The 15,487-nt window shown below is 53.8% G+C and overlaps 1 long non-coding RNA gene across 3 annotated transcripts in view; it reads left to right on the top strand.

Annotated features, from left to right (window-relative positions):
- Positions 1-2,556: 2,556 nt before the first annotated feature.
- Positions 2,557-15,487, top strand: part of LOC114671859 (uncharacterized) — a 19,666-nt gene continuing 6,735 nt past the window's right edge. The window contains exons 1-4 of one of the 3 annotated variants that reach the window (XR_003721988.2): positions 2,557-3,669; positions 5,278-9,673; positions 10,851-10,956; positions 11,356-13,984. This is a non-coding gene — a long non-coding RNA (uncharacterized LOC114671859). Of the gene's footprint in view, positions 3,670-5,277; positions 9,674-9,694; positions 13,985-15,487 lie in introns of those variants that run through there. The other 2 variants (XR_013402572.1, XR_013402571.1) reach the window with 2 other exon arrangements.

Here is a 15,487-nt window from a genome sequence, read left to right as displayed (position 1 = left end):
TTCAATCACAGGGGCCATGAGTGCCATGGAGTTCCTCAGGGGGCAGTTCTCCTTAGTACTTCCTGTTCACTTCCCCAGTCAGAGCACACATGCTCCAGCCACTCCACCAGCCAGTCAGCATTACAAGCCAGGCAGAGTCATATACTTAATCAATATATAGATGTTATAGATTAAACATTCCACAACACGCAGTAACATTTAACATGAAGAGAAGGGCGGTAGGAAAAAGGTTAACAAACCAGTCCAAGGAGAGTAACAGAGAAAAAGAAATCTCTCGGTGTGGGCTGGTGCAACCTTCAGTACTTGTAGGAAGCGTCTTTGATGTGGGCAGATGTCAGTTGCTGATCACCAGTGGCTGTAAGACTGGGTCTGTTCAGACGGCCATTTGCGGCTGCTGAAGTCCTGCTCTTATGGCCACGGTGTCCTCTGACGAGGACTGAGTGGAGGAGCGTGCTTGGTTATGCCCTTGTCCGGCTGGATGCAGTCTTTAGCCAGGCAAATATCTGGTCCCTGTTAGCACAGTGTCCTACGGTGTGTAAGATGCAGTCTTTTTCTAAGGCGGAGTTGGTTATGTCAAGGGTGCTGTATACACCGGGAGACATAGTGGTTGCGGAGGCTCGTGGGGAGGGGGAAGGGAGAGGACCCCGGCAGCTGCACAGGCCCCGTAGGGTGTGTGGGACGCCCCGCCGTAGTCCTGGGGCTCTGCGATCCCCACAGCTCTGCCCAGCGGGCTGCTGAACCTTGGTGGGGTCCCTGCAGGTGGGGGGCGCCCCGCCAGGGTAGCGGCCGGAGAACCCCTCCGTTCCGCCAGGCGCTCCGGGAGGAGCAGGCGGGGTGCGCGGGCGTTTGGGACGCTGGTGGCGCCTGCTGGGACCTGGGAGCGTCCCCTGACCCCCCCTCGGGCTGCGGCGCGCTCGGCCGCCGGAGGGAGCCTTTGTTCCCGGTCCCCGGCGGTCCCACCTCTTAGCTGCTGCTGGTTTGAGGAGGGGTCTGCGCGGGTCCAGACGCCCCCGCCTGAACAAGGCGCCTTCTGGAGGGCGCGAGTCAGCAAGCCCCGCTCGGTGTTTGCTCCGCGAACGCCCCTTGCTGGCCCGAACTGGGCTGGGCGCTGGCGTTTCCCGAGAGGGCCGGGGCGCCAGTCCCGCTGGGGGAGCTGCACCCGGGAGCTGCACCCGGGAGGCGCCAGTCCCGCCAGGGGAGCTGCACCCGGGAGGCGCCCCCTGCCAGGGGTGACCTCGGGGGCGGGGCCGGCCTGAGTGTGGCGGGGGAGGGAGGGCGGTGCTGCTGGCGGGGGCGCTCAGCACTCAGCACTGATTGTGGGTTTTTTGTTATTGTTTTTGATTTTTGAGGCGGTTTTCCGCTCTTGACCCCCAGGCTGGAGTGCAAGGGCGCAATCTCGGCTCAGCGCAACCTCCGCCTCCCGGATTCAAGCGATCCTCCTGCCTCAGCCTCCCGAGTAACTGGGATTACCGGGGCCTGCCACCACGCCCGGCCCATTTTTGTAATTTTTGGTAGAGACGGGGTTTCACCATGTTGGCCAGGCTAGTCTCGAACTCCTGACCTCAGGTGATCCACCGGCCTCAGTCTCCCACCAAAGTGCTGGGATTACAGGAGTGAGCCACCGCTCCCGGCCGATTGTGGTTTTAAAAACAACCTGAAGTGGGAAAAAACCCACGAGCTTCACTTTCAAGCATAGAGTAGGATGCAGGGATTGGGTGGCATTGGAAAGCTTCAGAAAGTTCCTTCTTGGATGCATGGTGCAATGAGACCCCCCACAGACTAAGGGTCAGGAAGAGAAAACAATTTACTATTCAGATGATGAGATAGGGGTCCAGCCTCTGCAGTGTAGTCAGTGAATGAATAATAAAAAGGGGGTTGTGTGGCCTGGGGCTGCTCTTGCTTCCTCTGGGTCCTCAGTTTCCCCATCTGTAAAACTAAGGGACAGACCAGACTGCATGATCCTTAACTGGGGCTGAGGCTACAGCCTTAGGCTTCCCGGGTGCGGATCTTGATATTCCCTGGGCACAGCGTCTGAGCACAGATTCCTCTGTGGGGCGATGGACTCATCTCCCTGGGAACCATGCTGCCATGCCGTAAGTATCTGCCCAAGCAAGCAGCTCTGAGCCCTCACCTGAAGGTTCATCTTTGGCAATGGGACTCCTTGGAAAGAAAGCTGCCCCTTAACCCCGGGGGCTGCCATGGGGTGCCCACATAGCAGGGTTGCTATATTTTTTTCTTATCCCTGGAGAGCAGCTCAATTCATGTCCAGTAAACACAAACCCAGAGGCCCTTTCTTGATAAACGCTGCGGATACAACTGAAAAACTGGCTCAGATCTTCATCTTGCAAGTGCAGCTGCTGCTTCAGACATGGTGCTGCCCCCAGTCCTATGGGGATTCAACTCATAGACTCATGTGAGCACACGTGTAACCCATGGCACCCTCAAGGTCTGGGACAGCAGGCCAGAGTGGCTCTCTCTGCCTCCCAAGGCTGGCCCTGGAGAAGTCGCTTGGGGCAGATGTCGGGGAGGGGGGGGAGGTCACCAAAGGGAGGGGGATTCACCACCAGCATGACCAAGATCATTCCTAGAAGGTAAGGAACAACCTACTGCCAGGCTTTCTGTGGCTTTCAGGAAGCCCTTGGATGCCTGTCCGTTAAAAGAGGAGTCATTCAAGCCCTTCACGAATGCGGGTGCCACAGTGGCCTTCAGAGGAGGGCTCACGGCCCTTCCTGACGTCCCCGTGGTGCTTGGCTCCCCCGCCCTCTGCAGTCTCGTCCAGAACTCTGACTGCTGTCCTGCTCCTTTCAGTGGTTCTGTGGCATTGCCCTTCTCAGTCCGGCCTGAGCTCCTAGGCAGCAAGGCTTCCCCTCCGACCCCCAGCAGCCTTCACCCGCCTGCCCTGGGGGCTTTGTTCCTGCCTCTGGGACCCCGGGCTATAACCCTGCCTCCAGGAGCCTTCGTCACCTGCTCCCAGGGTCTCCCTCCCAGCAGAGCCATCCTGGCTGCCCTCAGGCTGTGGCTCCCACCAGAAGCTGACAGACTCCCGCAGAGCCAGAAATGGCCCCCTTGGCGGTTCCACCTGGCCCTCTCTTCCGTTAACAAGAACGCGTCCCGAGTTGTTGCTCGTTGTTACCGCTGTGCAGCAGTTTCCAAAGAGGCAGCCTGGAAACAGCTGTTAAAGCTCTGAGGGAAGGTGCAGGAGCAGAGCTGGGTGCGCTCTGCCTGGTGAGTTCCAACAAAATAGGATGTCGGTTGGTGGAGAAGAAGGAAAAGTGCCTCTGAAGTATTCTTGAGAAGGTCGTGGTTGCTTCTCAGAAAGGGCATTTACCATGGACCACGCAGAATTTCTCAGCTGGGCATCTGGGGCGTGGGGAACGTGCTGTTGAGCACAGGGGCATCTGAGAGCATTCGGAGACTGCTGGCCTTCACCCACCTCACACAGCCTCAGGTGCCTGGTGTGCTCTCCTCTCCAGATGGCCGTATGGCCAGGGCTTCTTGTGCCCTTGGGCTGTGCAGGAGTAAAATCTCCTTTCCTCCCCACAGGAAGCCATGTGAGCTTCAGCGGCCGTTTTGATTTGAGCCTATGAATCAGACGCTGGCCAGCTGACCCTCCATAGCCCCTGCCTACGCCTAGGGAAGGACCGTGGGGTCAGCCATGCTGCTGGTCAGGTACTGTGGGCTTGTTCATGGTGTCTTTGTGGGCCTGACAGGTGCCTTTGAGGCTATCAACACCCAGACCCTTCCACTCAATGTTGGGCAGGCTGAGAACTCTTCTAAGAATCTTAAGAGTCAGCCTGAAGTGTGGGGTGGGGTGGGGCTTCACTAGGATGGCCGCCACGGTGCCCTCACCCTCACCCCAGGCAGTTCCATGGTCAAAAGGCTCACTCTGTCCCAGGCCCTCCTCTCTAACGTTGCCCTCCCTGTCACAGACTGGGATGACTCAAGTCCTGGACCGCACCCGGGCCAGCTGTCACCCGAGTGGGGTGGGAGTGGGGTGACTGCCTGCCCAGCGGTCAGGGCAGCAGCTACCCAGCTGCTCATTAACTCAGAGGCGGCCTCTGGCTCCAGGGAGGCCCTCTCCCCAGGACTTCCCAGCCTGTCCATGCTCAAAGATCTCTGTTTAATATATATATATTTTAAATTCGCACATTGGTCCTCTACCCAAGACACATGTTAATAGTAGGTACACTTCTAGTAGCTGTCGATGGAGATAGAGGTTTGTAAAACGCCGCTCTGAGGTCAGCGGTGTTTTTAACGCAGGCACCATGAGCACAGGTATACATTTTGAAAAACAACACTGGAGGTTATAAGGGGCTTGGACTGCAGGTGAATGTGCAGAGCTAGTTCCCAGGGCCCTCAGGATGGAAGCCACAGGTTTAGAGTCCCCTTGAGTCCCCAGTGAGAGCCGGACTCAGCAGTGTGCACCCACACACACATTCCTGCTTTACGTGGGCTAGAATTGGCATGTGACCATGCCATCTCTGAGACCTTCCAGGAGCCCCTTGATCTCATTGATGATGAGGCTGAGGCCAGGGCCTTCCAGTACCTTCTCAGTCAGTGGTTTTCAAACCTGGCTGACCATAAATGAACCTTCTGAAAAAGCTCTTTAAAAATGCAGATTTCTGGCCAGGTGCAGTGGCTTACCCCTGGAATCCCAGCGTTTTCAGAGGCCGAGGCAGGGAGACTGCTTAAAGCCAGGAGTTTGTGGCCAGCCTGGGCAACATCGTGAGACTGTGTCTCTACAAAAAATAAAAAGTAACTGGGAGTGGTGGCACGTACCTGTAGTCCCAGCTACTTAGGAGGCTGAGGTGGGAGGATGCTTAAGCCCAAGAGTTCAAGGCTGCAGTCATCTGTGATTGTACCACTGCACTCCAGCCTTGGCAACAGAGAGAGAGAGACCCTGTCTCAAAAAAAACAAAAAAACAAACAAACAAAAAAGCAGATTTCAACGTCCGTTACCTGGCAACTGGATCCGGATTTCCAAGGCTTGGGTCCTGGGCTGTATTTTTTAAAGCTCCCAAGTCCAGGCAACACACAAAACAAAATGGCATGTCAATTCCATGGATGCATCCAAAGGTGAAAATCCCCAAAAAATTATGGCACATCTATAGAACATTACAGTAGTCCTGTGGTGGAACCTTCTGAAATAAGAATTATTCCCTTTTCTGGGTGAAGCTTTTCTTTGATTCCTTTGGTATCTGACAGATGAAGTTTTGAGACACCAACAGATGGAGGCCAGTTAAAAGGCTGCTCCTCTCTGGTCATCTCTTTTTCAAGGTGCAGTTTCTCCTGAGCCTAAATGTCCTGGACCCCAGAACTGGCGGCTCATGTGGCCCCACAGGTGGACACAGAAGGGTTTGGCTGCAATCCACAGTTTGGCCTCCCGAAGTGCTGGGATTACAGGTGTGAGCCACCGCGTCCAGCCAGGTTCGTTCTTTTCATGTTGCTGAGTTTCAGGAGTTCTCCATATATTCTGTATATTAATCTCTTATCAGATGCATGATTTGCAAATATGTTCTCCCATTCTGCTGGTTATGTTTTGCTCTGTTGATGTTGCCTTTTGGTGCACAAAACTTTTAAATATTTATGAAGTCCAATTTGCCTACTTTTTCTTTTGTTGCCTGTGCTTTTGGTATCATATCCAAGCAGCCGTGGTTAAACCCAACGGTGTGAGCTCACACTGTAAACAAGTCTTTGTGTTGCCCACTTAGTGCCCCTTTGTTCGCATTTGGTGCTTTGTGTCCAGTGACCCTCAAGCACAGTGCTGACGTGCTGTCGGATGCTCGAGAGTGCTTCCATGTGCCTTGTGGAGAAAATACACGTGTTCGACCAGCTTTGTTCAGGCGTGAGTTACAGTGCTGTTGGCTGTTATTTCAGCGTTAATGAACCAATGACATACGTTAAATAAGGGTGTCTCTAAACAGAAATTCACATAAAACAAGATTACGTATTTCTCAGATGACAAAAATATTGTGGCCATAGGCTCATAAGAACCTCATCCTCTATTTATCCTGCGAGCAGCAGTTCGGTATTCCCTAATTCAGTGTTTGTGGTGAGTTTATAGAACGTAACTCCTGTGATTAACAAGAATTGAGTCTATCTGTCATCATCTAATAGAAAATATGAAAAATTATTTGAATGCACACTTCACAAAATAAGCTATACAAATAGCCAATAATGACACAAAAAATTGTCCAACGTCATTAATTGTTGGGGAAATGCGTATTAAAACCTCAAAGGGCTACCACTACGTACCCATAAGAATGGCTAAAATCTTAAAAGATTGATAATAGAAGATGTGGAGAAACTGGAACTCTCATACATTTTTGGTGGGAATGGAAAACGGTACGACCATTTCGGAAACCATTTTGATGGTTTCCTATAAACCTAAGATTCACTGACAATTTGACTTTGCCACTCTACAACTAGATATGCCCACACAGAGACTTTTACGTGAATATTCCTAGCAGCTTTAGTCATAATAACTAAAACTGAACCAAGCCAAATGTCCATTGGCAGATGGATGAATAAATAAAGACATATTCATGCAATGGGTTACTGGGGGAAAACAGCAATAAGAAGAAATGAACTCTGAAGTGCTCAAAACATGAATGAATTTCATGCACATCATGCTGGACAAAAGAATGCGGGCACCATGTACACCGTGGATGAACATACCATGTAAGATTTTATTTATATAAAATGCTAGAAATGACAAATCTACTCCATAGTAAAGAAAGTAGATTAGTGGTTGCCTGGGACTGAGGGGTGAGGATGGTGGGGATTGACTGGGAAAGGCACAGGAACTATCTTACGTGATGGAAATGTTCTTTCTTTTGATTCTCATGGTTGTCACATGCATGCATGTATGTGCCAAACTTATCAAAATGTATGTGGAAAACAGTTGTCTTTTATTAAATGCAAATTGTGCCTCAATAAGGTTGTTTTAATTAATTATTATTTTTGAGACAGAGTCTCGCTCTGTCACCCAGGCTGGAGTGCAGTGACATGATCTTGGCTCACTGTAACCTCCTGGGCTCAAGCGATTCTCCTGCCTCAGTCTCCCGAGTAGCTGGGACTACAGACGTGTGCAGCACCATGCCAGGCAAAGTTTTGTATTTTTAGTAGAGATGAGGTTTCACCATGTTGACCAGGCTGGTCTCAAACTCCTGGCCTCAGGTGACCCACCCGCCTTGGCCTCCCACAGTGCTGGGGTTATAGGCGTGAGCCACCGCGCCAAGCCCCAATAAGGTTGTTTTTTAAAATATAAACTATTAAAACAAAGATTACCAGAAATCCCAGGAATGCCTTTAATATAAAACAGGGAAATCAAAACAAACAAAAAGTGAGTATAAGGGAGAATAAAACATCCATACGATTACTAATATCCTAGGAGGGGAAAAAAGAAAATATAACAGATCCGTGAAGCAAAGAAGGATGACTTTGAAAAGGAAAATCAGAGCACAGAAGAAATCTCTTAGAAATACGTTTTTAAAAATTAACAATAAAAATTAAAAACTCAGTAGAAGGATAGGAAGACAAATTTGAGGAACTTCCCAGAAAGTAGAGCAAAATGACAAAGAGATAGAAGACAGTAAAATAGCCGGGCACGGGGGCTCACGCCTGTAATCCCAGCACTTAGGGAGACCGAGGCGGGTGGATCATGAGGTCAGGAGTTCGAGACCAGCCTGACCAACATGATGAAACCCCGTCTCTACTAAAAATACAAAAATTAGCCGGGCGTGGTGACACGCACCTGTAATCCCAGCTACTCAGGAGGCTGAGGCAGGAGAATCACTTGAATTAGGGAGGCGGAGGTTGCAGCGAACCGAGATCGCGCTATTGCACTCCAGCCTGGGCAACAGAGTGAGACTCTGTCTCGAAAAAAAAAAAAAAAGACAGTAAAATAAAGAAACTTAGAGAGCCAGTTCAGAAAACTGGATACACAAATAATAGAAAGTCCTAAACAGGACAGAAAAATAGCGCAGGAAATCATGGAAGAAATAGTAACTCTGGAAGCTTGAATACAACAGAACTATGCCTCCCACATTTTGAAAGAAAATTACTTTTAACCCCAATTTTATTCTCAGCTTAACTATTAATCAAGGGTGGAAGCAGAATAAAATGTTGTCCAACAGTAACAGTCTAAAACCCAGCCATACCAACTCCTATTAGTTAGTTTCGTAGGCGGTCACTGGAGAACGTGTCCCCGCATGAACGAACCTGACAGGAGCGAGAGCTGTGCACACAGCAGGAAAGGGGAGAGGGGCACAGGGGTGAGGAGGGGCACCCAGGAAGACGAGGCAGGGACCGTGGGCCCCAGGCCTTGAGGGCACCCCGTGCAGGTGGGAAGGCTCTGGGAGAGACCCCCCAGGAAGAGGAAGCTGATGGAATACCTGATGTGTCTGATGATCTTGAGGGAGACTCAAAAAATTGTCACAGCCCAGGAGTTTGGACCAGCCTGGGCAACACAGCGAGACCTCGTCTCTACAAAGAAAATATCAGCCAAGCCTGTGGGTGCACATCTATAGTCCTAGCTACTCAGGAGACTAAGAGGGGAGGACGGCTTGAGCCTGGGAGATTGAGGTTGCAGTGAGCTGTGATTCCGCCACCACACTCCAGCTTGGACAACAGAGCGAGACTCTGTCTCAAAAAAAAAAAAAAAAATTGTCACCAGATTTGAGTTGAATTAATAACAAGTAAATAGAAGAAGAAAAGCCCCTTCTCTTGAAAAACAGAAACAAAAAAACAAAACAAACACAACTCCACAAAACCCCAAACTGCAGGCAATTACTAGCTTCATGGGAAACAAAAGAAAGAAGTGGTTCTGGTGCCCTAAATGGCTTGTCTCTGAAGAGCATGACATACGGTGCTACGAAGGATGAATTCTGACCTACACAAGATTCCCACGCAGCCAGCCGCACAGGAGGGTGGAGGGAGGGGAACTGAATGCGGGAGGTGGGGGACGGAGAAGGACAAGAGCTCAATTCTCATCATCCAAAGTGAAGAATCTGTAAATCTACTTTTTTTTTTTTTCCCCCTTTTTGTGGAGAATGGGGCCTGGCTATGTTGCCCAGGCAGGTCCGTGCTCAAACAATTCTCCTATCTCTGCCTCCCTAAGTGCTGGGATTACAGGTGTGAACCACCACGCCCAGCAATAAAACCTCACTCTTATTTATGCACAGAGCAAACAAATGCCAACACGATTAGAGTAAGAGGTGGAAGCGGCTGCCTCTGCCTCTGGGGGAAGAGGAGGGTGCAGGAGGGCAGGAGTGCAGGGCGGTATCGGGAGTTTTTGTGAACCATTTGAGCCTTCAAACCATGTTCACATCTATGCTTGGTAGAAATAAAAATGTCAGGATTACTAACACAAACAAAGAGAGCACACTGGAGGTGGAGAAACGGGCAGAGCTGCAGGCTGACTTTCAAGGAGTCGGGCTGGGCAGGGGAGAAGAGGAGCGGGATTGGCGGTTTTCTTGGCTCTGGTGTGATTTGGGTGTTGTGAGTTTTTTGCCTTTTCATTTTTGCTTATGCATTCATCTGGTTTTGGTTGTGTTGGTGGTGCTGTTGCCTTGGACGCAGCGATTGGACTGGATGCTGTGTGGGCGACCCCGCAGGGAGCAGAACGGCCACTGAAGACGGGGGAGACAGCGGTGTTGGAAGGAGGCCCGAGGTCTGGCAGTCGGGGGGTGGATGTGACCGGGAGGATGGAGGTGGATTTGTAGAGGGGGAGGGATGTGCAGGAAGAAGGGGTCCAGGAAGGGTCCCTTCCTCTAATAGGGAAGCTTCTTCTTTTTTTTTTTTTAATTAAAAAATTTCTATTTTTAGAAGTAGGAGGTGAAGTTACTCCCTGTGCCAAAGGGAGTGACCACTAGGGGCTTGAGGGGTGAGTGAGTTCCACAGGGCGCTCCAGTGGCTGGCTGAGGCCCTGCTTGGGTAGGAGGCAAGGGTGCATCCATTCTGTGAAGCCACAGACCGTTCTCAGCACCCCGGGCGGGAGGGCAGGAGGGCAGGAAGGGAGAGGGCTGTGTTTCTGTGGCTGGGGAGGAAGGAAGGCTCCCTGGTGCCCACCATCCGGGCAGGTGGCCGGAGCGCGACTTTGCACCTCAAACGGGTCTGTGTGTGGATGTGGAGACCCTGCGGAGCCAAAGCCAGACCCTCGGCTGTCAGTGTGCGGGTGCCCAAGGAAGGGGCGCTTTCATCCATGCCTGTCCCTTGAAGCTCTCTCCGTCCCCAGCCGCTTGCTGTAGACCTCAGGTGGCTTCTGCAGCCTGTTCTCTCTCACAGCTGTCTGGGAAGTAACTCGATCGGAGCTTGCTTGAGTCTGCTGGGGCTTGCTTACAGCGCCTCAAAAGCTGGGTGGAGGGTATGCTCCTGTGGGTTTGTCCTCTTGCCCCTGCGGAAGCACATGCTCAGCAAGACGGAGGACTCAGACCTGGAAGGAGTGAGTGGACCTAACAGCCAGCCTCTTCCCAAACCTGGACCCTGTGTCGGGACCAGGCCACAGCGGGGGCCAGAGGACCTGCCTGTCTGGAGTGGGAAATGCTTGCATTCTATTCCCCTGAAACAAAACAAGACCAGGTGACTGCCTTCTTTACAAAAGTCTCATCCGAGTCCTGTTAGGTCAAAAGATTAGCACCATCCCTATTTGGGGTGTATAATAAACACCTTTTTCTTTTTTTTGGAGACAAGATCTTGCTCTGTCACCCAGGCTGGAGTGCAGTGGCCCAATCATAGCTCCCTACAGTCTCAGCCTCCTGGGTTCAGGTGATCCTCCCACCTCAGCCTCCTGAATAGCTGGAACCACAGGTGCACACCACCATGCTCAGATAATTAATTTTTTTTTGTAGAAGCCGGGTCTCCCTGGGTTGCCTAGGCTGGTCTCAAACTCCTGACCTCAAGCAAACCTCCCACCAAAGTACTGGGATTACAGGCATGAGCCACTGCACCCCACCAGTAAGTTTTACTGTAAAATGTTGGTTTTTTGCTTTCCAAATCCCCAAATAGTCCCCATTCTGGTGCCCCGTGCACCACCAGGAGCACCTTCTTTGTGGATTTTCAAGGGTCCCGGGCCAAAGTGCAGGCGTCTTTGGGAACAGTAGCCCTTTTAAGCCCCAGAGGGAAGCCGGGACAGCAGAGAGCGTGCATCCAGCGCAGTCTGCGTATGGGACTACGGTGGGAAGAGTGCTCGAGGGAAGACAGACTCAGAGGGAGGCAGGGAACATTGAGGATGCAGAAGTCCAAGTGATGCCTCTGCCTGGCTTTATCTGTGTGTGGCGTTAGCCAGGCACGAGTCAGCCTCGGAGAACCCACTTCCTCATCTGCACAGTGGAAATGATCGTAGCGTCTCTGTAGGAGGACTGTCCCGAGGTGATGGTGGAGAATGCGTGTGGAGCTCTTAGTTCCAGTCACACGGAGAATGCACACCAGCCACTGCGGGGCCTCGTGTTTCATACAGGAGGTGACGACATTCGGCAGATGGAGCAGGTGGGATGGGGTGCAAGACTGACCACGTGGCCAGCTTTCTCTGTCCCTCCGTAACCTCTTTCTACCCACGTTCCCGCCAAGTGAGTCCACACACCCTGCCCCTTCCGTTCCAGCAGGGACAGTGCCAGTGTCCGAGGGTACACTCTGTGGGGGCAGCCCCTTCCACTCCAGCAGGGACAGTGCCAGTGTCCGAGGGCACACTCTGTGGGGGCAGCCACTGCAGCAGGGACAGTGCCAGTGTCCGAGGGCACACTCTGTGGGGGCCGAGGGCACACTCTGTGGGGACAGCCACCAGAGGACTGGGCGTCTTTCCCCTTTGCCTGTCAGCACCGGAGCCAGAAAACTGCCCACCTCAGAAAGTGGGGTGAAGGGCAGGGCAGGCCCTATCCCAGCATCTGGCCGCCCAGACTGGCTTGGCTGGGCACGCCATCTCGGTCACATTCCTGTGACTGTTTGTCCGAGGTGGGGCACAGGCCTAGATTGGAGGCCGCAACCCCGATTGTAGAAGTGAGTAGTCCATGAGAATATGTTGTCCGTCCACCTGCACTTCCCCTGCAGGCCACCATCTCCTGGCTCAGTGGAAGGGATGAACCGCGGGTGGGGCCCTCAGGGTCAACTCTTTTCCTTTTCCCTCGGTCACCACCTGTCCTGGGGGGCTGCGTGGGGCCCCTCAGTCCTGCTAGCCTGTTGAGGGAGGCTATGGGGGAGCATCAGCAGAGACCCAGCCGTGGTGTCTGGGAGGCAGTGGAGTCCTGGGAGTGGGGTCTGGAAGGTGGGGCCCTGTAGGCTTAAGGACAGTGGGTGGGGTGTGGGGAGCCTGGGTGCCCAGGAGCAGGAGTGGGACAGGTGTAGCGCCCTGGAGGAGGGGGTGTGTGAGCTGGGCAGGGTTTAAGCCAGTGGATTACATCCTCGTCACCACCATCATGCCACCTAACACCCATGGTACAACCCGCCTGGACTGTGCTGGGGGATTGTGTACATGATGCGAGGGGCAGCCGTGCCCCTCCTTCCAGCCACCGGTGGAGGCATGTCCTGCATGACCCACAGGTGTCACCAGCTCTCACCCTAGAAGGTGGAGGCCGCGGGGCCAGACTCCCAGTGGGCAACAGACCTGGAAGTTGCCTTCGGCGAGCCTCCCCGGGCCCTTTTCGCGCCCTTGCCCCGTCTTTATCGTGGGTTACTCCCTGTTCTCACCAGCCCCCGTCTCTCCCTCTGCCTCAGTGTGGGAAGCGATGAGGTACCATAGGAGAGGCGGGCAGCAGGGGCTCACAGGGGAGGCAGCCTGGGAGGCAGGGCCGAGGCCACCCTGGCGCTGACTTGTCTGGTGCCCTGGCCCAGACTCCCACCCTCCTGGGGCCTGGGCTCTTCATCTGTACATTCCCGGCTCCTCCCAGTGCCGCTGCACCTGCCTGTGGCTGAGGCTTCTCTGGCTTGGCTGCTCCTGCCCGAGGGAGGGAGTGGAGAGGCCCGCCCGGTGACTGTGACCTTCTCAGGCCCTCTGGGAGTCCCTCCCTCACTGTCAGGGGCTGTGGCAGGAACTGCCTCTCCCCGAAGCACTGGAGCTTGTTTTCCTAAGTGGGACTATTTTAAACTCTGTCATGGCTGATTAAACGTTCAGTCCTGTGGGAAAAAGCAAAAGTACCAGCCCAAGTTCACGACAGAATGCCAACAACGTGGTTAATGAATAAGCATAATGTGAATAGCCATCGTCTGCCCAGGCTGGAAACTTCAGGATCATTCTAGACCTTCTTTTTCTTCATTCCCACAATGATAACAGCGGCCGGGACTTCCCGAGATGTCCTCGGTCCCAGGGACTCATCTGCACCGAGTCCTCAAATCCTCCCAGCTGCCTGTGAGGTGGAAATAATATTCCCATTCTGCAGACAGGAAGCTGAGGCTGAGGGGGCCACACACTTGGGCTGGCTCAGGGTTCTGTGCCCTCGGCCACTCCCTTTGGCTGCTCTCAGTTCACCAAAATCCGGCCAAGCCTCTCCCATCCTCCCGGTCCAGCCTGCCCGCCCACACCCACAGCGTCTCTCGGCTGGACGGCTGCCACTGCCCAACAGATACCCCCACTGGGCTTGCCCCGTGGGTGAAAGCCAAGCTCGGCTCTGCCTCCAGGACCAGCCCGGGCCCTCGCAGCCTCCTAAGGCACCCCTCACCCCCCCAGCCTTTGACACGCACCTGGTCCGGATCACCCTTGTTCTACCCCGGGAAGCCCTTTGTGCCTTCTTTGTCTCCCTCATCTCAGACACCCCTCCCTGGCAGGTTGGGCTCCTGGCTGGGTTTTCCTGACACTCCTCAAGCACCGTTTGGAGTTTTCAGTATTGGTAAAGTCAGCAGTATGGGTGTGACGGACTTCTTAGCATGTGCCCCCTGCTCCCAGAGGGACAAGGACCCTGTCACGGTGAGACATGAAGCATGACGCTTAGCCTCAGGGGCCCAGGAGCCACTCTGCTGGAACCAGGATCCACGCCTACTTGCTGTGTGACCTTGGGTAAGTCACTTAACCTCTCTGTGCCTCAGAGTCCTCATCTAAATTGTATCCACCACATAAGGTTGTCACAGGATTACGTGAAGAAGTAAAGCACTTCAAGCAGCACCTGGCACCCAGCGGCGCTGGGAAGTCACCTCATACGGTATGTCCTGGGTGCCTGCTTCTGGCTGAAGGAAGTCCTGGCGGCCGAGCACTCTGTGTGGATCCAGCCTCTCTGGGTACCCTCCAGAGAGCCTGGCAGTGCGATGATCTCGTTACCTGGGAAGGCAGAGAGCAGCCGCAGCTGGGAGCCCCGTGTCCGCTCCGGCGCCCAGCTCTTAGAAGCTGCCGTCGCCGGGTGTGATGCAGACAGAACAAAGGCCGCCGAACAGCGCGGAGTGGGAAACATCACTTCAAATCTGTTTTTTCAAATCGCGTTATTTTAAATGCCCTGGGCGGATGCCCACGTGTGCAGGGACACTCAGCCTGTCCAGAGGCGCTTTGTCTCTTTGAAAGGCCTCATTGTAACCCCACACCGGCCCCAATTGATACCCAGAACAACAGGCCCTTGTGTGGGCGCCGAAGGCAGGCTCGCTCCAGCCCACGGCTGGCAGTGCAAACGCCTCTTTAAGGTCAGCGTGAAGCAGCCTTCGATCTTCCATTCGGGCTGCTTTGCAAAAATAGTCCTACAACCTGCGGGGGTGGGGGTACGAGACGCTTTTTAGAATTCAGCCCTCGAACGTTGAAGAGGCCCGGCTCCCATAAGCTGTGTCTTCTCAAGAAGGGAAGATCGATGGGGATCTGTCCTGGGCAGAGTGGGGGGCAGGAGCTTTGCTTCCTGGGACACCTCCCAGGCCCCCCTGCCCTGCACGGGGAAGGCCACCAGGAGGATACCTCCAGGATCACCCCCTGAAGCAAGGGAGCCACAGCCTGGGAAGTCACAGGCCATAGCCTCCAAAATGTCCTGGTTGGATTTGGCTGGTAGCTACCGTTTGCTGATTGCCCTCTGGTGATGTGCCCCCTCCCCACACACATGTCCATAATGAATCACAAGCCCCATGGAGCTGCTCGAGGGCCATGGAAGGCAGGAGGGAACGCACTGATCAGATCACTGTCCAGTCAAAGCTGTGCCAGAGCGTTCCCAGCCACTGTCCCAAAGCCTCGCCGCACCCCCATCAGAAACACCCTTTCACCTGGCATCTCACCACTCTCTGTCATTTCCTGAGAGGCCAGAGGACAGACATGCCTGAGCACAGGTCAGCTGGAGCCGCCCTGGGGCGCTGGGCCTGCTCACTCATGCGGTCGTGTTTACTGAGCACTGGCCCTGTGTCTCTCCTGGCGCCTGGCCGGGCGCTGCATGTTCCTGGGTCCATGGACAGCACACGAGCCACAGGGACGGTCAGGGAAGGGGGAAGCCCTTAGCAGTGACCCACGAGGCCCAGTTGGTCCAAAGCCCCCAGTCCTCTTCTCTGCTGGGCCCATGACTTGGTGGGGACGACAGTGGGGTGACTGACTATGGTCCCG

This window comes from Macaca mulatta, chromosome 13 (genome assembly GCF_049350105.2).
Source record: "Macaca mulatta isolate MMU2019108-1 chromosome 13, T2T-MMU8v2.0, whole genome shotgun sequence".
NCBI classification, from domain to species: Eukaryota; Metazoa; Chordata; class Mammalia; order Primates; family Cercopithecidae; genus Macaca; species Macaca mulatta.
The sequence above is the reverse complement of the archived record's forward strand: the minus strand, read 5'-3'. Positions and strand labels throughout refer to the sequence as shown.